A 26,808-nucleotide genomic window follows, 5' to 3' on the forward strand; every position below is an offset into this window, starting at 1 on the left:
TTTCTGCTGGGTTCCTGCATTTTTCCTCACGTTGCACTACTGATGTCCAGAATGGTCTCCTCACATATCAGGTGCTTGGATTTAAATGGCTGGAACAGCATCTCTTTCTCTGTCTACCAAGCCTTTCCACATGGCTAGCTTGGGCTTCCACATATCATGAGGGTCTTAGGATAGTCAGACTTTTTACATGGTGACTTACTTTCCCCAGACCAACAAAAAGAGAAATTAGAAGCTGCCAGTTTCTTAAGTACTGACACCAGCAACAGGCACAGTATCACTTTTGCTATATGACATTGAACAAATGAGCCAGAGATCCTGTCAGTCACAGCTTGTCAGACTCACAGCCACAGAGGCTGTCAGATTCCCTTAGATGCATTGTGAACATCACCTCTACTCTTTACCAGGCACCCTGCAATGAAGGAGCTTTTCACTCAAATTACAGTGTTTTGCCGATAATGATAATGACTCAATTTTGTCTCGCTTTTTAGATTTACAAAGAGCTTCCGGCTATTTCTCTGATTTGAGCTTCACAATAGGTCTTTAAGACAAGCAGAACAGATTGTACTACCCTCACTTTAAGGGAACCAAGTTTCAAACAGCAAAAAGGCCCACCAGGTTATATAGAGGGTAAACTCCCAGCCCACCTGACTCCATGAAACTTGGCCAGCTGCAGTTAAGAGCTCTCTGTCGTACGCCTGCACTGCTAATATGCTCTAATTTGCTATATATGATTATTCTGCAGCTTTTAAGAAAATACATTTCCAGAGGACTTTCAAATTAATACTCTGTTAATAAAACATAGGTCTAGAAATAACTTTATTTCACTGATTTTAATGATGAAGAAAGACGTGTTTTACTTCTACTGAAGTTAAACATCTATTTTTTTTTATTGAAGTAAAATTCACACATAACATAAAATTAACCATGTTAAAGTGTACATTTTGGTGGCATTTAGTACATTCACAGTGCTGTGCAACCATCCTCTCCATCTAGTTCCAAAACATTTTCATCACCCCAAAGGCCCTGTGTTTTGTAACACAAAATTTATATAATGTTCACCTTCTACTTAGAACAAAACACTTTGTAGATAATTATTAATGTTTGGTTCTATTAAAATGAAATAAGCTCAGTCTTTGGCCTCAGGCTAACTTGGATTTAAATCACAGCTCTTTAGTTTTCTAACCATGTGACTTTCAGCAAGGTATTTAGCTAAGCCTGGTTTCTCATTCCTCATACAAAGAAATAATGATGTCTATTTAGATGGGAAATTGTGGGGACCAGTGAGATAATGGACTTCAAGCACCTCTTACAGTGCCTGGTTCTTAGTGTTTGCCTAAATGAAGGTAGTTGTTATTCATAGTATTAATGACCGGAAATGTGTTATAGGACCTTTGGAAAACCATCATAGCTCTCTGGGACTCAGATCCCTAAGTGGAAACTGAAAGTATGGCCCTAAACAACTTCTAAGCTCTGATATTTAAGATGATGAAATATCTTGCAGGTTTATTCTCCATTCCAATGTTTAAAAAGCCTCCTGCCAATTTCCTGTTTTCCCCACCCCTGACACACACACACACACACACACACACACCCCCCACATATACACAAAAATCCTATTTCTCATCCTGATTCTGATGACTTTATTTTTAACAGCTTCATTGAAGTATACTTAACAGCAACACAAACTGCATATATTTTACATATTTGACATGTATAAACCTATAAAACCATCACTATAATTTTGATAATGAGGATCTTGCTATCCCCGCAGGTTTCTTGTGACCCCTTTGTAATAGTCTCTCCCATCTCTCCATGCTTCTTAATTAATAGATGGTGTGATGTCCTCATATTTGTCATTTTTGTTATCCAACATTTGCAGAGACATGGGTTCCATAGGGCATGACTATGTATATTTTGCTTATTATTGTATTCCTAGCAACCAGTACAATACGAGAAAACAGAGGATGCTCAACAAATATTTGTTAAATGAATGAATAGCCCCTCTGTTCCTTTACTTGTGATGCAGTGATACTTTAGCTTTTTTCTCTGTCTGCTATGGTAATCAATGCCAAGACAAGTGGGAGCTCTAGGGGCTGGCATGGTTGGGAAAGTTTCACAAAGGGAGAAAATTGTTTTGAGACTCTGGTGATGAAAGAGGTTTGTTGAGGAAGGCATTGCTAATGGCTTGAGCACAGGCCAGGAAGCAATCTGGGAAAGGTGCAAAAGTAAGGATTGGATCGGAGGTAATGCAGTGACTGACATAGCTGACAAGTGGCAAGGATTAAACCCCTGGAGGTGAGGGAAACTGAAGCCTTTCTGAAATAGGAAAACAAAAATAAAAGCAAAGCAAGAGCTGCTGGTACCTTGGCTGGGAGTCATAAAATATTAGAACTGGCATGGAGATTCAAGATTAGACAAATACCCTTATAATGCAAATGAAAAAGATGAAGTCCAGAGAAGTGAAATGAATTTCTTCAGGTCTCATAGTAGACTAGTGGGAGAATCAGGAAGAATCCAGTTTCTTATCGTCCACTGGGCTTCATTCATTCATCTTTTAATGCTTACTTATTTAATTACCTGATTGAATTCTGACAATATGCAAGTACTATACTAGGCACTGGGATTACAGAGATCAAACATAGTTTCTAGGCTGGGCATGGTGGCTCATGCCTGTAATCCCAGCACTTCAGGAAGCCGAGGCAGGCGGATCACTTGAGGTCAGAAGTTCAAGACTAGCCTAGCCAACATGGTAAAACTCCAGCTCTACTAAAAATACAAAAGTTAGCCAGACTTGGCGGCGCACACCTGTAATCCTAGCTACTTGGGAGGCTGGGGCAGGAGATTCGCTTGAACTTGGGAGGTGGAGGTTGCAGTGAGCTGAGATCATGCCACTGCACTCCAGCCTGGGCAACAGAGTGAGACTCCATCTCAAAAACAACAACAACAACAAAACTATATATAATTCCTTTGAATGAGCTCATGATGTAGTGACAAAAGGGGTTAATTATACACTGTTTAAAATACAATGGAATTGATAATCATAGGTAGGGCTCAATGTTTTCTTGAGGGATCATGGATTCACCAAGAAGGTCTTCTCAGGGAGGGATGTCTGAACTGTGTTGCAGGTGAATAGGAAAGAACAACAAGTAGTAAAGAGATAACATTCAGAGCATTAGAAATAGCACATGCCAAGAAACCCAAAATACATTGGGGAACTTCTACTGATTCAAGATGATAGAGGGTGGCTGGGGGTGGTGTCTCAAGCATGTAATATCAGCACTTTGGGAAGGCAGATCATCTGAGGTCAGGAGTTTGAGACCAGCCTGGCCAACCTGGTGAAAACCTGTCTCTACTAAAATACAAAAAAAAAAAAAAAAAAAAAAGCTGGGTGTGTTGGTGGACACCTGTAAATCCCAACTACTCAAGAGGCTGAGGCAGGAGAATCACTGGAACCCAGCAGGCAGAGGCTGCAGTGAGCTGGGATTGCCTCATTGCACTCCAGCCTGGGGGTTGCAGTGGGCCGAGATCCTGCCATTGCACTCCAACCTGGGTGACAGAGTGAGACTCTGTCTCAAAAAAAAAAAAAGATGATGATGGAGGGGAGGCTGAGTACAGTCTAGCCATGAAGGGCCCTATACATTAAGGAGTTTGACCTTTTTTCTTAAAGCCATGGAAAATCTTTGAAGGATTTTGCTTGAGGGCTGTGATGGGATTGGCCTTTAAGGAAGGTCATTGGTTCAGGAGTGTGAGGAGTGGAGGCAGTCATGCTGGAAGTTGGGGGAGGGAGGTGGTGGAATCATACCTCCGTGGAATGATCTTTCTGAAATGCATATCTGACCAGTCACTTCCCTGCTTAAATTTTCCAGCAGTTCCCTGTTCTCTATAAAAGCCAGTCCAATCTGGGGCTTGACCCACAAGCCATTTCATAATCCTAGCCTCACCGACTTTTCTAGAATGTTCTACTTCTTCTTACCCATGGCCTCCTTCCCTATGCCCCCTTATCCTAAGACCTAGCTCTACTGCTGTTTACTAGTCTACTAAAGTACCAAGATTTTTTACTCTTCTATGCCTTTGCACTTGCTCTTTCCTCTTTCTAGAATGATCACATCTGTGTTTTCTGCTGGCAGACCTTTCTTATTCCCTTCTCCAAGGCTCCATTCAAGTGTCTTCTCTCCTGAGAAGCCCCTTCTGACTGCCTGAGGAAGATTTCACCACTGTTTTAGGTAATGCTCCCATTTAATCTAGTTTCTGTCTTAGTAAAAAGCTTTTGCAATGCTAAGTGTACATGTCAACTTATTAGACTGGAAACTTCTTGAGGTCAAGGATATTTTCATCTCTGGAATCCCCAAGCTTCCTGGGCTTTACCCCCAGGCCAGTGAATGGGACTCTGGGGTACCTAGGAATCTGAATTTTTAACAAGTGCCCTCAAATGATTGAAGGCAGGGACGAGGGCCTGATGGGTATTATAGGAGGACACCCATATAACACCCTGACTCTCCCTGCCCCATCTGAATTCTGCCCCTCCAAAATTCATATGTTGAAATGTCAACCCCTGAGTACCCCAGCATTTGACTATATTTGGAGATAGGACGTTTCAAGAGGTGATTAAGTTAAAATGAAGTCTTCAGGGTGGGCTCCAATTCATCCTGACAGATGTTCTTATAAGAGAAAATTTGGACACACACAAAGAGACACCAGAGTTGCACCCATAAATGAAAGACCATATGAGGACACAGTGAGAAGGCAGCCATGTGAAAGCCGAGGAGAGAGGCCACAGAAAGAACCAACCCTGCCAACAACTTGATCTTGGATTTTCCAGCCTCCAGAACTATAGGAAAAGAAATTGCAGTTGTTTGAGGCACCCAGTCTGTGGTACTTTATCATAGCAGACCTAGCAAACTAATACACCATTGCAGCTCTGCCCCACAGGCTGGAATGCTTGGGATTTGGTCTGTATCCGCTCAAGGCAGTCATTTTCTGATACACAGTGGGAGTTATTAGTTTTCCCAAGATGTGCTGCTTATAAAGGAATTCATTTTGAGAGACATATCTAGGACTGCTGGGCTGCACAGAGAGTGAGGGTACTTTAGCCATCCAGTCATGCATTTTCTCCTCCTCCCCAGCTACACTCAGAGGATATAAAAAAACCATCTGGCGGATGAGGGCCCTGGCGGTTACCATGGTGAGGCAGAGCAGAGCCGGGGAGACTAGGGTATGTATCGCTGTCCCTGACACTTGAGCCCAGTGAAATGTCAGCCTGGCTTGTGTTCATTTTGGATAATATTTTTATCTGACTTTTTTTTCCCCCCAGCTAAGTTATTTAAAAGACTTGTGTAGGTCCAATTCTGATCACTGGATGTTTTCACCTACAGAAAAAGCTCTTTGAGAATAAGGACTGAGTGCCTTCCTCTTTTATTCCCTCTTTCTGGTGTCTTGTCTTTCCTCCCCCATCCCCCACATTCCCTGCAGAATTTAAACCAGTGTCTATCACTGAGTTGATATTCAAGAAGTATTTGATGGGTTGAGTTGAATTAATTAACCTTTGGAGAAACTCTTGTTTTCATGTTTGCTTCGATTTTTAAAGCTACTGACAATTACCTTCACTGGGAGTGTCTAGTTAATTCAAGTGGCAAGTTCCAGTATTTGTTATATAGCTGCCATCAGGGTTGAGACCTGTGAGCAGGGTGCAGGGGTGCCAGGAATTTAGTACGAGACAAAACCTGAGTGCAAGGGCTCTATACTCAGTTGGACTTGGGTTTGAATCCTGGGTCTGTTGTCAACTCCTTATGTGACATGGGGACAGAGACTTCATTTCCCTGGCCTCCTTCATTGTCTTCAAAACGGGGATCCTAATCATACCCACTTCCTGGGGTGCCTGTGAGGCTTAATGGAGATAGTGTGACTAAAGCTCTGTATCTGGCACTCAATGAGTGGTCCATAAACTATAGCCATTATTGTAATACTATTAAAAGTTTTTATTTCAATTCTGCCCTTAATTCTGTGAATTTTGGTACTTGTTTCCCAATCTCTAACATTCCAGGAAATGTTCTCTCACAGTAAGGTCATGTCAGAGGGCAGGTGTGGACAGCTACAGACCTCTACCTCCTCTCAGGCCATCAGTAGGTTTCCCTCAATAATCATAGGGTGTCTGAGGCTTCTAGTGGCAGAAATGTCTGGGGAGGGCAATTGGCTGAGCATGGAGAGGTTTCCAAGGGTAGGAACCTGACAACCAGGAGAGGACCAGCTCAGACCAGCGTGGCCCAGACTCAGGAGGCTGCAGCCACCAGCAGGGCTGTGGAGGGAGGGTGGCCTCATTGGCATGCAGTACCCGGACTCTGGGAAGTATGAGCCAGTCAGGGGGTAGCCAACAGCAACGGGTGTTGTGGAGACAGCTGACTTTGCCCCACTGTGATTCTAGTCCACTTTTTCTCTCCTTCCTTTTATTCTAAATCTTAAAAAGAACTACCATATGATCCAACAGTTTCACTACTGGGTAAATAACCAAAGGAAATGAAATTAGCATATTGAAGAGATATCCGCCTCCCCATGTCTCTTGCAGCACTATTCACAATAGCCAAGATATGAAATCAACCGAAGTGTCCATCAACAGCAATCCTTATCCTGTTTTCTCTCCTTGTGTTTATTTCCACAAGAGCAAAGGCTTGATTGCAGCTTCGTGTAATTGCTTCTAAATCATAATGGATCTATTTTCCTTTTTGCCAAGATTGAACCATGGTAAATTTGTAATGATTTACTGACAAACAGAATCACAGGATTGATTGTAATTCAAGCTCTTTCATTCTTTAGCTATGTGGCCTCGAGCAAGTTACTAATTTTTGCATTGTCTGTAAGCCCTTGATTTCTACCTGCCAAACCTCTTTCTTCCAGTCTTCTGCATCTCCAAAAAAGTGCCACCATCAATCTATTTGCTCAAGTAAGAAGCCTAGGTACCATTTTGAATTCCTTTCTTCATCACTCCAACTACCATCCAATTCACTAGCAATTCTTATTGATTCCACCACTGAAATACAGGATATCTCAAAACCATATTGTTCTCCTGCCTCCACCATCACCTGGAAGAGGCCACCAGCATCTCTTGCCTTAACTTTAATAACCTCCTCACCAGTTGCTTGCTACTTTCTTTGTCCTTCCTCCACCTATGTCTATCTCAATGGCAGCCAGAGTGATCTTGTTAGAATGTGAATTAGACTATGGACTGCCTCTGCTTACAATCCTTCAACCTTTCCATTGCATTCAGAAAAAAATCCAAACTCCTTATCACAGTCTATGTATCTCTGCTGACCTTTGCAGCTTCTTTCTTGTCCGTTCCCTGCTTTGCTCTCTGCATTCCTGGTATGTGAGTTGTCTCACATTTTCCCAGATGTTTCTAGTTTCTTTTGCCTGAGTCTTTACACACACCAATTCCTCTGCCTGCATCAGTGGACCATCCACTTTTCACATTCAAGGGTCTTTCTTACACTTCAGGGCTCTGCTTAAAACTTACCTCTCAGAAAGACCTTTCCCCATTTCCACCATGCAATCCAGAGTAGGGCCTCTTCTCCTCCCCTGGCTTTTCTCTATCTTTGTGACCTCAGTTTCCCTTAGAGCACCTATCACCTATTTGTCGTCGTATTCTGTTGTTTTTTGTTTGTGCTCCCCAGTGGAATATGACCCTAATGAACTACAGACCGTGTTGAGTGCCTACTGGAATGACTGCAAATACACAGGAGGTGTCCGGTAAAACAAAAGGAAAGAAAAGAAAAGCCTCTCAGCTTCCTTTCCTCAACCTAACTAATGTAAACTTTCCCTGCCTTCCTTTGGTTGAGCTTCACCACATACCTTTAGACTTGCTCTAAGGAATACATTCCTGATAAAGAGATTCATTGAATTTCTACCATGTGTCAAGCATGGTGCTAATAAATGTGATAAATCTGGAAGGAGAAGGCATTCTAGTATAGCAGAGAGAGGAGCTTGACTTAGGAGTCTGAAAGACCCGGATACTGCTAGCTCCTCTCAACCAGCACATCATTGGTAAAGTGTTACTTTTCTTGGCCTCATCCTCTCAAAATCAAAATCCAAATCTTAGATGTCCTGCTTACACATCCTCACAGGACCATTCCCATACCCTAACATTTATCACAGTAAGTAATAATCTGCTTACCCTTCTTTATTTTCTACTAAACTCTCGCAGATCATTCATCTTGCTCACTATCTCCCTAACCCCTTTTACACATGCTGTATTGGAAGGCTTCACATTTCAGGAGCTGCCTTGAAATCTTTGAGCCTCACAGGGTCCTGGAGGCCTAACTGTGTGTTCCCCTGCTCTTGTCAGATAGGCCCCCTGCCCCGCACCCAGTAGGAAAGTTTCTTCTATCAGCCAGCTCCGTTACATTCACCTGGCCCTCAACCTAAACTAACAGGTTTCACCTCCCTACCAGCCCATGGAATTATTCAAACAACAAATTACACCCTCCCACATGAATCAGGGGCCACCTCATCCCCTTGTTACAACAACACTTGCCTCCCAAAGCCCTGCTTGTTCATTCTGTTGAGTATAACCCCTGCATGGTCCTGCAGGATATGCAGTGCCTTCTACCCCAGACTGTCAGTATATGTGACTAATGAACTGTTGTCAATCGCATCTGTCCAACGTCAGGTGTTATGTGCTTGGCTATTCTCAGAGCCTTAGGGCAACACTCCCTCTTTCACCAGCGGGGCAAAGAGGAGGCAACAAAACACTCACATCCTCACATGCCTGCACTCACATACACACAACAAGAAGTATGATAGTGATATAGGCAAAAATAATAACCCCCATAGGTTTGCAGATGAAACAGACTCCTGTTACAAAGGGCAGATTAACAAGAGAAAACCAACTAGAAGCTTATTAATATTCAATTCATATTTCATATATATGTGAGAGATACCCAGAGAATGAGTGGTTCTTGAAGAAGTGACTTTGAATTCCAGCTTAAATAGCATTTTCAAAAAACAGTACGTTTTTAGAGAAGTGACAAGACAAAGGAAAAGGACTTTGAATCTCTACAGCTGGCAACGTGTGGAAAGGTAAATAAATGGCAGATAAAGGCTGGTTAGTAAAGCTTGTTAATATAAATCCCTCTGGTATCATTTCCAGGTGGTGAAGGTCTAAAGCTGTCTTCAGTGGTTAACCTTTGCTCTCTCTGGTGGAGAGGGGGACAAGGTATCTTTTGCCTTTGTAAATCTATGTTTTGCTTTTAAGCAAGTGGAGGGAGGGCAGAGAGCTCTACCATCCTGGAGGGAGCATCTGACAGACTCCTGCCTTGGGATGACACACACTTAGCCATAGCTTTCAAAGCCCTCCTGAGCCCTCAACAGACACTGCAAATTGATCATGGTACTCCTTCCTGCTATACCTAGACTTTGCCCCAGAATCATTCTCCACTTGTTGAACGTTGTCATAAGAGATAAAGCCTATTTCTCACTTTGCCCCAAACTTCCCTGATCAGTGTCCTGTGATGAAGGAAACTCTGCGTTTTATAACTACATTTGTAGCTCTCAGCTCTGTATCCGACTCCCAGTACCAGGGCTCAGATCATCCAAGCTTCTTACTGGAGAAGAATCTCACTCTAGGAAATTTTTAATGGTTTCAATGTCGTTCGTCATAAATCTCAATTTTTCCTTACCTTAATGGCTTCTTTCACAGATTCTCAGCACTGCCATACCACCTTTCTGTTCCTCTGCTGGTTCTAAACTTCTGGGTTAGACTCACGTGGAAACAAGCAAATGTAATTGTAAATTCATAATTTTTTTTTTTTTTGACGGAGTCTGGCTCTGTCCCCTAGGTTGGAGTGCAGTGGCGCGATCTCGGCTCACTGCAAGCTCCATCTCCTGGGTTCAGGCCATTCTCCTGCCTCAGCCTCCCGAGTAGCTGGGACTACAGGCGCCTGCCACCACGCTTGGTTAATTTTTTTGTATTTTTAGTAGAGACGGGGTTTCACTGTGTTAGCCAGGATGGTCTTGATCTCCTGACCTCGTGATCCACCTGCCTTGGCCTCCCAAAGTGCTGGAATTACAGGCATGAGCCCCTGCTCCCGGCCGTAAATTCATAATTATGTGATGTGGTAGAGAGAACTCAAGGTTTACAATCAAGGTAGACTTCCCTGCCTCATCCTTGTTGAGCTGTGTGACTGCAGGCAAATCATTTGTACATCTCTATACTGTGGTTTTCTCATTCGGGAAGTGAAGACAATAATAGTATCTGTCCTCCCAACATCATGTATTGTTGCATATGTAACATTAATATATATTATTACAAAGTAGCATAAATGAACAACATTTAAAAAGTTAAACCTCCAAGGTGTTTAAAAGCAGCATGTGGGTATTTCTTGCCACTGCAAGAAAAATCTGCCACTTTTCTCCAGGGTGGCTGAATAAATATGGCAGCTTTTCCAGAGAGGCAGCCATAGTAGAGATTCCATTATGCTACTGCATATTCAATTAGAGTGTAAAATGTGAGCCCTCAGCCTGGAGGTGTTAATGAGTTGCCACTTAGAAAGACCAGGGAAGCAAATTAAGTGCATATGCATAAAGCAGTCAGAACTGCCAGCCCTCCATGCTGTCTGGAAATTGAGCTGCCCAGGCCCTTATCCTCTGTTTATCTCATCCCCTGATTTAGCAGCTGTAGTTGGTGGACGAGGTTCATGTGGATAAGACCATTGGCTTTTCTGCCTCCCCTTCCCAGAACCATCTCACTCCAGACCCTGTCTAAACTAGTGAAGCTGAACACATCCAGTACCTGGGCTCATCATCAGAGATGCAGGCGGGTTGGTCACCAACAGGGCAGGATGCCTACTTCATTGTTGCTGAAAAACATGCCTTAAAAAATTCCTAAGATTAATGATAGTTACTTTTCTCTTTTTTTTTTTTTTGAGACAGAGTCTCGCGCTGTCGCCCAGGCTGGAGTGCAGTGGCGCGATCTTGGCTCACTGCAAGCTCCGCCTCCCGGGTTCACGCCATTCTCCTGCCTCAGCCTCCCGAGTAGCTGGGACTACAGGCGCCCGCCACCTCGCCCAGCTAGTTTTTTGTATTTTTTAGTAGAGACGGGGTTTCACCGTGTTAGCCAGGATGGTCTCGATCTCCTGACCTCGTGATCTGCCCGTCTCGGCCTCCCAAAGTGCTGGGATTACAGGCTTGAGCCACCGCGCCCGGCCACTTTTCTCTTTTAAGTTATTTCTTCCTGTATGGTTTCTGTTTTCTACAAATTCCCTGTTTCATTGTTGAATAGTTTTCGTCTGCATCGTTTAGGTAGAGTCTGTCTTCAAGTATCTGCCAATCTTGGGCTGTCAGCACGTATTTAAGAGGAGGATGTTAAAAGGTCAACCAGAGACTTGAAAGAACATGAGTGGGGCTGGGGGCTTCATGGCAGAAGGGTCAGAATCAGCAACATCAGTATCTCTGTGTCTTTTCTCTTTGGCTGGTTTAGGTTACTCAAAGAAGGCTCTTCTTTGAGTCTCCCATCCCCAGCTCCATCTCTAGCCTGGAGACTGCCAGCCTTCTGAGGACCTGGTGGAAAAGGGAATGAGGAGTCCTTAGAATTCAATATGTAAATTTTCATCAAACCTTACTGTTTCCAGTATATTATCCCTGCCCTACACTCAGAATGGGGGCTAGATGGCTGCCAATCCAGAGTCCATTTGGTTCACTGTCTCCAGAGAGTCAGTTTCTGTATTCTATTTCAAGGAAAGGGGCATTCGTTAGCTTTGAAAAGCAATAGAGGGCATCCAGAAGTCTAAGTGCATTGTAAATAGATTTCCAACCAGTCGTGTGGTTTTCAGCCCCCACTTCTGTCCTGTCTTCTCACACTTTCACAGATCCCTTATACAGACAGTTATAGAGTCCTGGAGCTCTAAGGTCCGTATCAGCTTGCTTTTGGCCTCCCTCACTGCTGGCTGAGGATTCAGTGTTCTGAGGTTGCTGAGTCAGCTGCCCTCTATCCTTTTGTCTTCCAGCCTCCAACTTTTTTTTTTTTTTTTTTTTTTTTTTGCTTTTTTTCCCCCTCTCATGTTCTCATGGGTTTATACCTTTAAAAGATAATCCCTTTCAAAATCTTTTATAATGGGACTGAAGGATCAGAGGAAAGATGCATGTGTTCAATCTACCATCATTAACCAAAAAAGAGAAAATACCAACACAAAAAAAGACATAGAGCGTATGTGATGTGTGTATCTTGACAAGATGCTGCTGCCAGGGATTCAGAGCCAAAAGGAGAGCCCAGGTTTCTTATATCACCTGCTTTCCTTAATACAGTCCTGTAAAGTAGTACTATTTTCCATATTTATTAAGAAGGAACAAGTCATAATAAGAATTAGTATTATTGACTGTCTAGTATGACCAGCTGTGTGTCTTTTAGGGCTGCCCTACAAAATGCCACAGACTGAGTGGGCCTTAACAACAGAAATTTATTTTCTCACAGTTTTGGAGGTTTGAAGTCCAACATCAAGGTGTTGACAAGCTTGGTTTCTCTTGAGGCCTCTCTCCTTGGCTTGCAGAGGGCCATCTTCCACTGTGTCTTCATATGGTCTTTTCTCTGTGCACAAGTATTTCTGGTGGTTCTCCTTCTTATAAGGAGAGCAGTCATACTGGATTGGGGCCTCACCCATGTGATCTAATTTAACCTTAATTACTCCCAAAAAGACCCTAACTCCAAGTACAGTCAAATTCTGAGGTATAGGGGGTTAAAGACTCTAACATATGAATTTTGGGCAACACACAATTCAGTCCATAACAGAACTGATCTGGTCATTTTATTTCCATTTCTTCATTTATTTCTCACAATGAGCCAAGGGTTAAGTATTATTATTATTATTATTATTATTGTTATTATTATGTAGGAGGAAACTTCTGTTTAGAGAACTTAACTAACTCTTAGACTCCACAGCTAGAAAGAGATTATGTATTTTGTTTTCCATTGCTGCTGCAACAAATTACCACAGTCTTAGTGGTTTAAAATTACACAAGTGTATTCTCTTACAGTTGTGTAGTTCAGAAGTCTGAAATGGGTCTTGCTGGGCTAAAGTCAAGGGGCCAGCAGGCCGCATTCCTCTCTGAAGGCCCTCAGGAACAATCTGTCTCCTTGCCCTTTCCAGCTTCTAGAGACTGCTCGTGTTTCTTGACTCAAGGTTCCTTCCTCCATCTTCAAAGCCAATGCCAGCAGGTCAAATTCATCTCACATTGCATCACTCTGACCTTTTCTGCTTCTCTTTGTGATTATAATAATATATTGTTAATATGTTACTTATAAACTATTAATAGAACTATTAATAATATATGATATAATATTGTAATTTCAGTACTTTTGTGATTATAATAGGCCCACCAGGGTAACGCAAGGTAACTCCCTATCTTAAGGTCAGCTGCTTAGCTACCTTAATCCCCTTTTGTCGTATAACAGAATCATCTTATGTTGGTATTCAATTGTATGTTTTTCTTTCTTTCTTTCTTTTTTTTTTTTTTTTTTGAGACAGAGTCTCACTCTGTCACCAGGCTGGAGTGCAGTGGCATAATCTTGGCTCACTGCAGCCTCTGCCTCCTGGGTTCAAGTGATTCTCCTACCTCAGCCTCCTGAGTAGCTGGGACTACCAGTGCCTGCCACCATGCTCAGCTAATTTTTGTATTGTTAGTAGAGATGGGATGTCATCATGATGGCCAGGATGGCCTCAATCTCTTGACCTTGTGATCTACCTGTCTCAGCCTCCCAAAGTGTTGGGATTACAGGCATGAGCCACCGCATCTGGCCCAAATTGGATGTTTCTTAAAGTAAACATTGGGAGGGAGTTTGTCCTAATGGAAAGAGGACCAATATCAGAGTTGGGGTATCTGTGCTCTACTTTTGATATTTGTCAAGACATATTATTTTATATATATTCTGTATCTTTTTGCATTATGTACTATCTTCCTGTAGCAATGGTCCTCAACTGTGGTGATTTTGTCTCCTAGAGGACAGTTGGCAATGTTTGCAGAGATTTTTTTGTTATTACAACTGGGGGAGAAGGAAGGTGCTACGGGTATCTTGCTGGTAGAAGCCAAGGATGTTGCTCAACACACTCAGATGCACAGGATACCCTCCCACGCCCAAAGAATTATCTGACCCCAAATGCCAATAGTGAGGTTGAGAAACACTGCCCAATAATGGTGTGGAAAATTGATATTAGAGTTGCAACAGAAAAAGGCAGAAGATGAGTTAGGAAAAAAATGGCCACGGTCTAGGTGAGAGTTGATGGTGCTTTACACTAACATAGAGGCAATGGAAATAGAGAAGTAGTGAGATTTTACATCAATTTTGGAGGTACAAGTGATCTGATATTGAGAGGAATTATGTGTGGGAAGTGAGGATGGTGTCAAAGATGACTGCCAGGTTGCTATAATGACCTTCTACGTAGATGGAGATACAGTTACTCAAATGGAGACTTCCAGAGGAATAAGAGATAATACTTAAAATGGATCTTATTTTATGTAAATTCTGGTCTAAGTATACTAACCCATTTAATTCTCATAGCATCCCAGCAAGATAAGTGCTATTAACAACCCCTTTTTATAAATGAGAATGAAGAGGCACAGACAGGTCAAGTAACTTGCTCAGGATCACCAGCCAGTAGTAAGTGGGTTTTGAACTCATAAAGTCAAATTCCAGGGTCTATGTTCTTAACCACTACATGAATCCACCTTTTGGAAGAACAGATCTAGAGAGAAAGATCACATCTCTTTCCATGCCTTCATATCCTTCAATCCTAAGATTAGAGTGCATGGTCAATCACTTTAATATTTTCCTGTGTATTTTAACATTTTCCTTGTGAATACTCCCATTGTATTCACAAGGAAACCCTCCCTCCCGCCAACTTGAACCAGTAATTTTTCTGCTCTCATACCAAGGTGCTGAACATTTCTCGAGAAGTCCACAGAGCTTTGGCCACTGTTAAAATTATGAAGTCATGACCACCCCTGTCCACAGAACTCTCCGTAGCAGATCATTCCTCTGTTTCTCTTGAGCATGTTCTGTCCCACTTTCCACACTGCCTTCTCCCAAATTCACTCTGCTCAAGTCCCCTACTCCATCCTTGTGCCTCCACACACTCCATAAATAACACTGTATTTCATCAAGAAAATACAAGCACTGGGTTGATACTGCTTCATCCTCTGAACACTCCCTGCCTATAAACCAATCTATATTCCCATCCATAGCTTCTTTCATTCCCAAATTAGTGAAAAAGATATCTTTCTTCCCAAGTAAGGTAAATCCGTCCCTTATCTCGTGCTCAGAATTCCTTCTCATTCGGCCTCCCCATGGATCATTCTAACACTGTCTCAACTCTTCAAATTCTCTGACTTGTTCTACACCTGCCCAGCACTTAAAGGTACTCAGTGCTATGTTACACAATCACAAAGTGCTATTCTTATCACAGCTCTTGCTTAGTTGACATCAAATGAAAGAGAATAATATTCAGTGCACTAGGGTAAACTTGAACCACAAACATTTCAGCTCTTTGGCTACAAGGAATTTTAACCTATGTCTGTAAGAGCATTTATACCATAAGTAAAAATTGCTGCTTTCTTTTCCAGTTCCAGAGCAATCCTTCAAGTCAAAACTTTTAGAAGATGTACAATCATATTTCTTTCCCAGAAAATAGTTTTTACAACCACAAGGAGGAACAAGCCAGAGGCACTCTTGCCCTTGAACTAGGTCTACTCTGATGTTGTATTTTTCCCCATCCTCCAACATCTGACCAAATGTATACATGCAGGAGGTAAAATATGAAGAAAGAACAAAGGGACTAATTCCACTTGTGAGAGATGAAACTCTCATGTTTCTTAAGTAGTGTACACTCTTTCCTTCATTTACTCAGTCATTGAAAAAGGGTTTTTGAATTCCTAATATGAGTCAGGCACTAAGGAAAGCAAATGCTAAACCTGCCCTTCAAAACTAGTGGGGACTCAATACCTTTATATATCATCATAACACAGGTCCACAATCCCTTGGCCACATTTCCAAAGTCCAGGGGACTCTGAAAATGGAAAGCTGTTTCAGAAGTTTACAACTCTTGTTTGACAGTAAATCTGGCCGGACTGATTTGAAACCATTTATAGACTTCATACAAGCCAAGTATTCAAACATATCCCTCAAAAATAGTAATATGTTAAATTTATAGCATGCTGCCCCAGAACCAATAGGGTTGCTATGAATATTAAAATTCTGAATTTGGAAATGCCTCTGGCTGCAAGATTGTCTGTGTAGGGAGAGTACATGCCTGTATAGAGGGTCTGTGATGAGGAAGAAACATTTATTGGGTATAAATATCATGCAAATTGCTTTATATACATTATTTCACTTAGACCTCAAGACAGCCCAGTGAAGTAGGCATTGTGGTCCCATTGTACAGATCAGTAAACTGGACCCCTATTAGCTTAAATAACTTGCATAAAGAAGGGGCATAGTGAGGAGTAAAACTTATATTTGTTGCTATATGCATGCTGATATATGAATCAAACCATTTAGGTGTGACAGAGAGAAAATTTGGATCTGAGCAGGGTTGCTCACTAACTCATACTGTGTCTTAAAAGACATGAAAAAGATCTGCAGAGCCATATAGGCTCATGTTTTTAAAAGAGTCAGAGAGGGGTCCTCAGAGGATGCAGGCATGCACACTGTTTTGGGGGTTTAGGGAACATATCAAGAGGAGGTGGAATGTGAGCTGATTCTTAAGCAGTAGGCAATCATTTGCATGTAAGCTGATAAGCATGTTTAGTCTTCCCTGCTTAATGGAAAACAGACTCCTGGAATGGGTTTCTGGCATCTGTTCTTCTGGGAGCTTCCTCCGTGGATTCTTCCTTATTTCACTCTGTGAGTGGAGACTGAGCTGGGGCTCATGATTATGCATGGGCCTGTTTCCTCTGGGGGTAGGAGTGGCCTCTGGGTTTGGGTCCTGCATACTGCGCCCAGGTGCACAGGTTTTTGAAGCTCAGCACCCAGGCTACCAGCCAAAAGCAGTGCTCTGGGGATCTCATAAAATAGATTTCATTTGAGCAGAAAGCTTATTTTTGTCCGGAGTGATTGTACATCAAACTCCTTTCATATGTCTTGGAACAATGAAAAAGGTTTGGCTTGGCTTTTCAGGGCTTGTAAGAGCCTAGTTTCCTATGGGATTTACAGAACACTGGTCTTTTCCTCTCTGGGGGGCATGAAAAATGCTTCCATCACAAGTTTCTCTGGTGGCACATCCAGTTTTTCACCTGGGAGGAACCTACGAATTGAAATGTTTGGCTCATAATCTGGAACGGCAGAATGTTGTTAGCGCTTCTGTGGTGGGGTTGGTTGAAAGGATATTGTCTTCATGCTAGGCTCTGAGGTGTTAAATGAGAAAAGGGAACAAACAGGAAAACCAGGACCGGGTCAGACTCAGGCTATAATCACTGCTGAGAGCTGGAAAAGGAAGTTTCAGCAGGACAATCCTACTCTGGGGCATTCCCTCCAGACTGGACAGTCTGAGAGTCAGAAATGCTGGCCTATTCTAGATGTACCACTAATGGGCCTGCAACCATTTTATCCTTCTCTGTGTCCAATGAGAGAGAAGAACTAGATAATCTTTCAGGTCCTCTCTTGCTTCATAATTCCTGTGTCTATGATTACGAGTTTTTAATTTCCCATGGAAAATATTTGTTATAAAACCAAGACAGTGTATAATTGTTCAAGTGGAAGCCAAAGAGAGGAAACTGGGGAGAGGGTTGTGTCAGAAGATCACCAAATGTCACGAGTAAGGAGCAACAGGAGAATCAGACAGTAAGGAGCCAACGTGTACTGCAACCCTGCTCAGAGCTAACCACACTCTGAGGAGCAGCTCTGATCTCTAATAATTTTTTTTTTTTTTTTTTTTTTGAGACAGGGTCTCACTCTGTCACCCCAGGCTGGAGTGCAGTAGCATGATTGTGGCTCACTGCAGCCTTGACCTTCTGGGCTCAATAAATTCTCCCACTTCGGCCTCCTGAGTAGCTAGGCCCCTCCAACGTCCAACCATGTCTGGCTTTTTTTTTTTCCCTTTTAGTAGAGACTGGGTTTCCTTATGTTGCCCAGGCTGGTCTTGAACTCCCGGGCTCAAGTGATCATCCCAGCTTGGCCTCCCAAAGTGCTGGTGTTACAGGTATGAGCCACCACACCCGGCCCCTAATGAATTTAATAACCTACCCTGTGCCTGCTCCATCTGTCAGACTAGGGCAGAGTCAGCACTCAGTTTTGGCTGCCAGCCTAGGGATAATGATTACCTAGCCAATTGGAGATTGGCCTTTCATGTGCACCTGTAATGGAAAAATTACAGGGCTGTCTAGTTTCAAAGCTGACATCTAGTGGAGCCATGTTCCATCCCACTCCAAGTCTGTTTCTTTCAAGCAATACACATTGGTTAATAACAACAGCTGAAAGCCAGCATGGTGTCTTTGCAGATCAGCATTTGCTCGTTTTGGGCCAAAGCCTTTGCAAATATACCGTGCTGTTTCACAATTGGGGATGGGAGGGGATATCAAATTGTAAAGGGATCCTAAAAGCATGAGGGTGTAGACTATTGTGTTTAAAAATTATTAAACTATGCAAATAACGCCGTGCTCATTTAACTGCAGGACTTCAGTAATGTTGCATCTGATCACAGAAGTAGCCAGTGTATAAAGAAGTTTCTAAAATGCATCTACTTATTCCACAAAGATATATGAGTCACCTCCATGTGTTAGGGCAGTGCGAGAAGCTGGGATTACCCAGGTGAGCTGGATTAGTTCTCTGCCCTCAACGGGCTTATAGCATCAAGGGGAGACAGATGTATAACAAAATAATTATAATGCAGTATAATGCAAGGTGGTGGGTCCTGTGATAGCAGTAAGGACAAAGTGCTTTGGAAGCACAGCAGTGAAAAAACAGATAGATTAACTGAAAAGTGTGTGTGTGTGTGTGTGTATGTACTTTTGTATAACAAGGGAGCCTTCCCTTAGTGGAGATAAGGATGCCACTAAGGCTTAAAACAATTACACATTTAATTGATGGCAAGCACGGGAATGAAATTCTATAACTTCAGGTGCAGTAGCAGAATTGCTAAGCCACAGAATACATATTGTGATGGGAAGTACAGAGGAGAGGTTCATTCGTTGGGGAGATAGTTATTCTCACCTCCTATGTCACAGGTGCTGTGAGAAGGCTGTGCTCTAGCAGTGGCAAACAGGAAAACATAGTCCCTGCCCTTGGATTTTACATTTTGGTTCAGGAGATAGTCCAGAAATAAGTAGACAGATAAACAGATAAAAGTTGTCAATTATAGTCAAGCAAGTAAACAGAGAGTGTGGATGTAAATCGTGGTCAAGTTTCCTATGAAGGAAATTTCAAAAGAGCCATAGCAGGATTGTGGGGGAGGCCCATGGGATGGGGTGCCAGCTCCTGGGGTGAAGTTTAAGCTGAGCTGGGAAGAATAGGAAGGGCTCACCATGACAAAAGTGGTCAGGAGAACATCAGGCAGAAAGAACAGTGTAAGTGAGGGCTCTATGCACGAAAGATGTCTTTGGAGAATTGGGGGAGACTAACAGGAATGAGGCAATGAATGAGGTAGTGAGAGAGGAGGAGAGTGGTGTAAGGAGGCTTCGGGAGGAGCTCTGTGACTCCTACTCTCCACTCCCCTCCTGATCTTGCTGCTCCTCAGCCATCCTTCTTCCCATGCCTTCCCACAAATTAACAATAAAATACAGGGTCCAGCTAGGGCCCCTGGACCTCTCCCAACCTTGTTTCCTGCCACTCTTGTCCTTGCTCCCCTGCCCTTCAGGACACACTGTCCCTCTTGCTTTTACTCAAATTCCCTAAGCAGGTTCTCATACCAGAAATTGGGTACCTGCTCTTCCCTGTGCTGGGAATGCTCTGCTGCTGGTCATTACCAAGATATACTCTCTCTATTCACTTACATCTTTCCTCAAATGTCTGCTCACTAGAAAGGCCTCACTTGACCACCCATCCCCTGACCCTAGAGTAGATACACCCCATCACCTGACATTCTGACTCCTTGTCCCGCTTTGGTTTTTGTAATACTTCATGCTCACTCCCAGGCATTTTAGGATACCTTTTCTTGTTTATCTGTTCATGTTGCATATCTTCCACTGGTGTATACACTTCAATAAGTGTACATGTGAGGGCAGGGCTGGCTTCATGGGTGTGTGATCTGTGCAGTTGACCAGGCACCATGCTCTGAAGGACCTGTGCTTGGATTCATCCTCTGCTATTGCTGTCTTGAGATTCTTAATAATTTTGTCTTTTAACTTGTATGTAGTAAGTGAAGCCCAACGTAGCAATGGAGTGTGCACAGAGAGCATGAGCAGAGGCAGTGCACTAGAGAATGGCACACACGTGCAGTGTGGTCGAGCAGCAATGTCTATATGCATGAGTAGCCTGGCCAGCTGATATGCCTGCATACACCATGAGGCAGCTGCTGTGCTGTGGGGCCCTGAGACAGTGTCCAAGGCCAGGACCAGGCTCGGATTGGCAGTGGTGATGCAAGGTTAGTAGCAGAAGCAACAATAGGCATGGCTGTAGAAGTGAGAGTGCCTCTGCGTGGAGGAAGCTTCCCGAACCCCTGATGAGAGGCTGGCTTGCCTATTCATCCATCCCTGGAGTCTGCTTCTAGGGTTTTACAAATTCTTGGCCAAAGTGCTGGGACAGAAATTGGTGGTGCTCAGCTAGTAAACTTTGTCAGCAAATAATAACAAAATAAAAGTCTATGAATTGACATTGCAAGAAAGCATATCAGGGAGCTATAATTCTTCAGAGTCTGAAATCCCTGATTTTGAAAACTACTGTAACATTGCTTTACCATGCACTAGCTTAGAAATAGAAACTAAATAGGAAGATTATTGCATTCAACAGAAAAGAACAGTTTTCACATCAATCTTCAGACGAACCCATTATCAACAAGGAAGACAATTTTAAAATGAATTTTTTTCTTGTACTTGAAGATACAGTGATAGAATGTATAAGCATGCATTTTGAATTATATACAAATCATGGAACCACTTTCAGTTTTTTATACAACCTCCATAAGTTAAAAAGCCAGAAGAAATATTTAAATACAATTATGTAAATTAGCATTTAAAATTAAACGTATAGACTTACATGAAACTCATTTGTATGAAGAGTTAAACCTTTTTAAAAAAATTGCTCCGTAAGAATCATCAGCTCGGCCAGGCGCGGTGGCTCACATCTGTAATCCCAGCACTTTGGGAGGCCGAGGCGGGGGGATCACGAGGTCAGGAGATTGAGATCATCCTGGCTAACACGGTGAAACCCCATCTCTACTAAAAATGCAAAAGAATTAGCCAGGCGTGGTGGCGGGCGGCTGTAGTCCCAGCTACTCGGGAGGCTAAGGCAGGAGAATGGCGTGAACCCGGGAGGCGGAGCTTGCAGTGAGCCTAGATGGCGCCACTGCACTCCAGCCTGGGGGACAGAGCAAGACTCCGTCTCAAAAAAAAAAGAAGAATCATCAGCTCTAGAGGAAATAAAATTTATATTTAAAAACAATTTGTCTGTAATTTATCTCCATGGTGTCACCGCCTATCATATCCTTTTAACAGCTCCAAGAATAGCTGCATTAGCAGAAAGATCCTTCTCAAAATTAAAAAAATTACTAAAAATTATTTGCAATCTTACGTTTATCAAGAATGATTTATATCTCTTTAATTATATGTATTGAAGTGGCTAAAAGTATAAAACTTGACGACCTAATAAATTAATTTGTAAAAAGTGAGCTAGACAAAAATTTTATGATCGATCAAGATGTTACATTAATATTATTTATTGTATAAAGTTACAAAACCAGAAATATTATTGCTTTTCAACATGTAAGTTTATATTGTTACTCACTACTACACTTATTATATTTTATAAATATAAAATATAATATATTTTATATTTTATAAATATAAAATATATTTTATTTTATAAAATAAAATAAAATATTTTATTTTATAAATATAAAATATTATATTTTATAATATAAATTGGGTCAAGATTTATATGGGTCAAGAGACTTTAAGTAAAGGAGTATTTACTGAATGAGCAGGGTTCACCAACAGGGAACGTTAAAGGAGCATAGATTAGCAGCAGTAGGGAGATGTTACCACACTTGGTACTGTAGAAGCAGGAAGAGAGGCATGTTACAGATCCCATGGAGAACTGGGGCCATGGAAGAGGGTTCACCTGATAGGATCTTGTGGTCTAGAGGGATGCAGCCATGACCAGAATCCATAGCCCAAACCCCTGGGAGTAAGGGAAAAAATACCCTGATATCTCTCATCTCTCATCTTCCAGTCTCCTGCTGTACTTTCTATTGGCTGAACCCCACCAAAAGCTGGAAGGCAAGGGAGGCTGGGTGGTAAAAGTCTACAATGGGCAGCCCCCTAGAGTATAGAACAGGGTAGAGGAGGACAGAGAAAAGATTGCTCTGTGTGTGTGTGTGTGTGTGTGTGTGTGCATGTTGTAAACTGAGAACAAGGACTTTTGTCTGTTAAATCCACTGCTATATCCCCAGCACCTAGAAAAGTGCCTGACACATGGTAAGTGTTCAAAAAAATACCTGTCAAATGAATGGAAGATAACCTCACATGTGATTTAGCATGCTAGAGGCTTCCTATAGCTCATCATTCCTTTCCTCCTCATCCCTCTTGTGAATGCTTTGCTCATGAATGCATCTCATTCCACTGGGAAGGATCTGCAGGAGGAACCTCTGAGGCCTCAGATGTCAGGTACTTACCCATCCATAGCTGCCTTGCAAGGACAGAAGCCCAGATGGCTTGGCTCTCCACTTTATAAAAACTTCTGTGTCTCAGGCAGTGCTCTCGCAGTAGATCCAGCCCTCCTATCTTAGCCATAGCTGATGGCCAGATCAATATGTGACACAAAGTCACAAAAAGTCTTCTGTCTCTAAGGGGGGCCTGGTAGGATGTATGCCCAATAGGAGCACTCTGTTTTGAGAGCTGATAAATTGGTCAAATCCTTCTTTTGAAGAAGCATACCCGTTGGGTGAGCAATGAGGAAGTGGATCTTTTCCTGCTCTTTCATGCCCTGCGTTAAGAACTGGCAATGGGCAGAGAAAGGCACTAACATTTGTGAGAACCTACTATGTGCCAGACATTCTGTAGCTGTGAGAAACTACACCTAACATGTTGTATCCATGATGTGACAAGTGTGTAAAGACAGAAAACCAGTAGGCTAAGCATGGCTAAGTGAAAGAATAAAAAAGATTTCATTGATGTTATTGTTCTGCCACTGTGCCAGTGCTAGCAATCACCTATTGCAATTTATTGTCACATGAAGAAAACACTTAGCTATATTTTTGTTATATGTAAATGCTTGTTCCCCAGTGCCAGAAAGAAATAGGACTTGAACATAAATTTAATTCTCTCAGCAAGGCAATCTTTACCTTCTGCAGAAAGGATGCTCATCTCATTTCTGCAGAAAGGGTACTCTCACCATAATTTCATCTGTGATGAGCACCCTTTCTGCAGGAAGTAAAGATTGCCTTGCTGAGAGAATTAAATTTATGTTCAAGTGCTATTTCTTTGCAGCACTGGGGAACATGCATTTACATATAACAATTTGTTTCTGCTAATGTTAGTTGGGTATTGTGTTAATAGCAGCATTCCTAATGGATATGCTAGTCACCATTTCAAGATATAACTCTTTTCTTTCCTCCTCATTCTCTTCTGCTTTTATCTGCCATTGGCACCCATGAGCATTGCTTTGTTTCACTGGGAGCTCTTTCTTCTGATGAATTTGTAGGAATCTCATGGAATTTTATTTTCATTCCTAGTATCATGGGGTTTGAGGACACAGCTATTAAGTGTATACAGATATATTATTACTTCTTATTACTCTATTTTATGGCTCTATTTTGCTGTATTGGAATAATCTTTGTGTCATACTTGTGTTATAATTTTCAGAGTGGTAATTTAGTTTTAGCTGTGTGTGTGTGTGTGTGTGTGTGTGTGTGTGTGTGTATCTAATTCCTGGAACAGTAGGCAATTTGCCTACAGTTTTACCTATAGATTTATGAGGGACAGTAAAGCGGGAAACGCACAGCCTAAATCTTAACAACAGAACATGATGGGATGGGAACATAAAGCACACACATAATCAGTACAACACTTTTAAACAGGAGTTTTGTGAAGGTGAAGTTGTTTTAAATTACCTTTTTGTCTCCAATTGCCAAAGACGGTTAGCTATTACACTGAACCATGTGAAATTGCTGACAGTCAATGTTTTTTGACCTGTTTTATCTAAGATAATTATAGGCTTAATTAGCAACAACCCAAGCTTCAAAAAAGAGGAATAATTTCTTACTATTACTATTATGTTTTTATTATATAAGAAACACATTTTCTGAAGAAAAAAGAAATGTAGATAAGTGATGATATAGTTTGGATCTGTGTCTCCTCCCAAATCTCATGTTGAATTGTCATCCCCAATGTTGCTGAAGGGGCCTGGTAAGAGGAGAATGAATCATGGGGTGGACTTTCCCCTTGCTGTTCTTGTGATAGATGAGTTCTCATGAGATCTGGTTGTTTAAAAGTGTGTAGCACCTCCCGTTTCTCTCTCTTCCTCCTGTTCTGGCCATGTAAGATGCGCCTGTTTCCCCTTCTGCCATGATTGTAAGTTTCCTGAGGCCTCCCCAGCCATGCTTCCTATACAGCCTGGGGAGCCCTGAGTCAATTAAACCTTTTTTCTTTGTAAATTACCAGTTTCAGGTATTCCTTTATATCTGTGCAAGAATGGACTAATATAAGTGAAAAGAAAAAAATGGTCACATATACATATATAATATTGTATTTAAATATGCTCTTTTTGCTGCTTTTTTAGCATTTCATCTTTCTGCTTATATTACCCACCTGTTCTCACATGCTATCTACTGTATCCATTGGAGCACTTTCCATATTAATCATAGTTGTTTTAAATATTTGCTGTAAAGGAACTGTTGTTAATAGGTCTTTAGTCATGTGGTGTTAAGCTGTCTGGGAGGGGAAGCACTCTTGGACCCTATAATTAGGTCTCAGCCCTTTAGTGAGCTTGTGTCTTGGCCTGTGGACTTAACAGTGCTTCATCAGTTTCCCCCCACCTCCTTGCACCCACTTAGGTGGGACAGAATAGCTACAAAGGGCTGGAGTTGGTTAGACTCTGCAAAAAAACTCAATAGTTTAGGCTCTAGTAAAATAGTTTCTCTTAAGGTTAGGCCTTTTTAAGAACAGAATGCGCTGGTGTATTTCAAAATGGTTCCTTTTCCCTTCTCACTGCCAAACATGAAGCTCTAGGGGGTTTTCCTCTGATATTCACTGTGAGAAGTTGGTTGAGCTTCTGGAGGTAAAGTTCACAAAAGTGTGGAGTTCCTCTCTGAATGAGTCCCCCTGGAGTTTTTAACTCATGGATTTGCCCACAGTGATACTGCAGTAATTCATCAATTATAGTTCAGGTTTTCTTACCTCCTCACTGGTTTCCATGGAGATTTCTGTTCAGGGGTTTCTGCTCTGGTAAATTGTGATTCTCGATTCTCTGAATGTGTGTGTCTCTCTCTTCAGTTTTGGGAACAGGGGTTTGTCTGTGACCTCACTTCTCTGACAGATCCAAGAACAGTTGTTGATTTTTCATTTTGTTTGGGTTTTTACTTGTTAGGACAGAGTGATGACTGCCAAGCTCCTGATCAGAAATGGGAAGTTTGCATGTTATTTGATAACTTGATTTTTTAAATTTACAATATATTGCGAATATATTTGATACCAGTTAACTATATTTTTAAAAGTTTGATGCATATTTCATTGTGTGGATATACCATAATTGGTTAAAGAACTAGCAAAACTTAATGGTTAAAAGCACAGTTGCTGGAGTAAGACCTGAATTCAAATTCACCTCTTCCACTTATTAGCTGGATGATTGTGGACAAATTAGTTGACCTCCTTATGCCTCAGTTTCCTTGCTGGCAAAATAGAGATAATACTAGTACCTGTGTCGTGGGGTTTTGAGGAGGATTAGATGAGTTAGTAAATATGTAAAGTCTCTACAATAGTGCCTGGCACATAGTGCCTCTATGCATGTGTTAGACATTAAGTCATCTTCTGCTGTTGGGCGTTTCTGTTGTTTCCAGTTTTTTACGATGATAAATCATCCTGCAATGTCTCTACTTAGATCACAATCTTTGTTCACATTCTTAATTGTATTCTTAGCATATATGTCTATTAGGACACCGTTTTGACAAGTGACAGAAAATCCAACTCAAAAGTGGCTCAAGCAAAATAAATAAGTAAATAAATAGTGCTATAGTCTGAGTATTCAGACCAATTTCCCCTCCAAAATTCATGTGCTGAAATCTTAATCCCAGTGGTGATGGTATTGGGAGGTGGAGCTTTTTGGTGGGTGATTAGGTCATAATGGTAAAACCTGTATGAATGAGATTTGTGCCCTTACAACAGAGAGTTGTAACAACCTCAGAGAGTTGCCTTGCCCCTTCCACCCTGTGAGGACACCACAAGAAGTCTCCATCTATGAACCAGGAAGTAGGCACTCACCAGTTACCAAATCTGCCAGAGTCTTGATCTTGGGCTTCCTAGCCTCCAGAACTCTCAGCAATACATTTTTTTATTTATTTATAAGTTACCCAGTTCATGGTATTTTGTTTTAGCAGGCCAAACTGACGAATACAGATAGATACTTTAAAGGTAAATAAGAGTATTGGCTCACTTAAGTGCAAAGTCCAGGACTGGTGCTTTCTTGATCCA

Source organism: Papio anubis, chromosome 1, assembly GCF_008728515.1.
Source record: "Papio anubis isolate 15944 chromosome 1, Panubis1.0, whole genome shotgun sequence".
In the NCBI taxonomy this organism is placed as follows: Eukaryota; Metazoa; Chordata; class Mammalia; order Primates; family Cercopithecidae; genus Papio; species Papio anubis.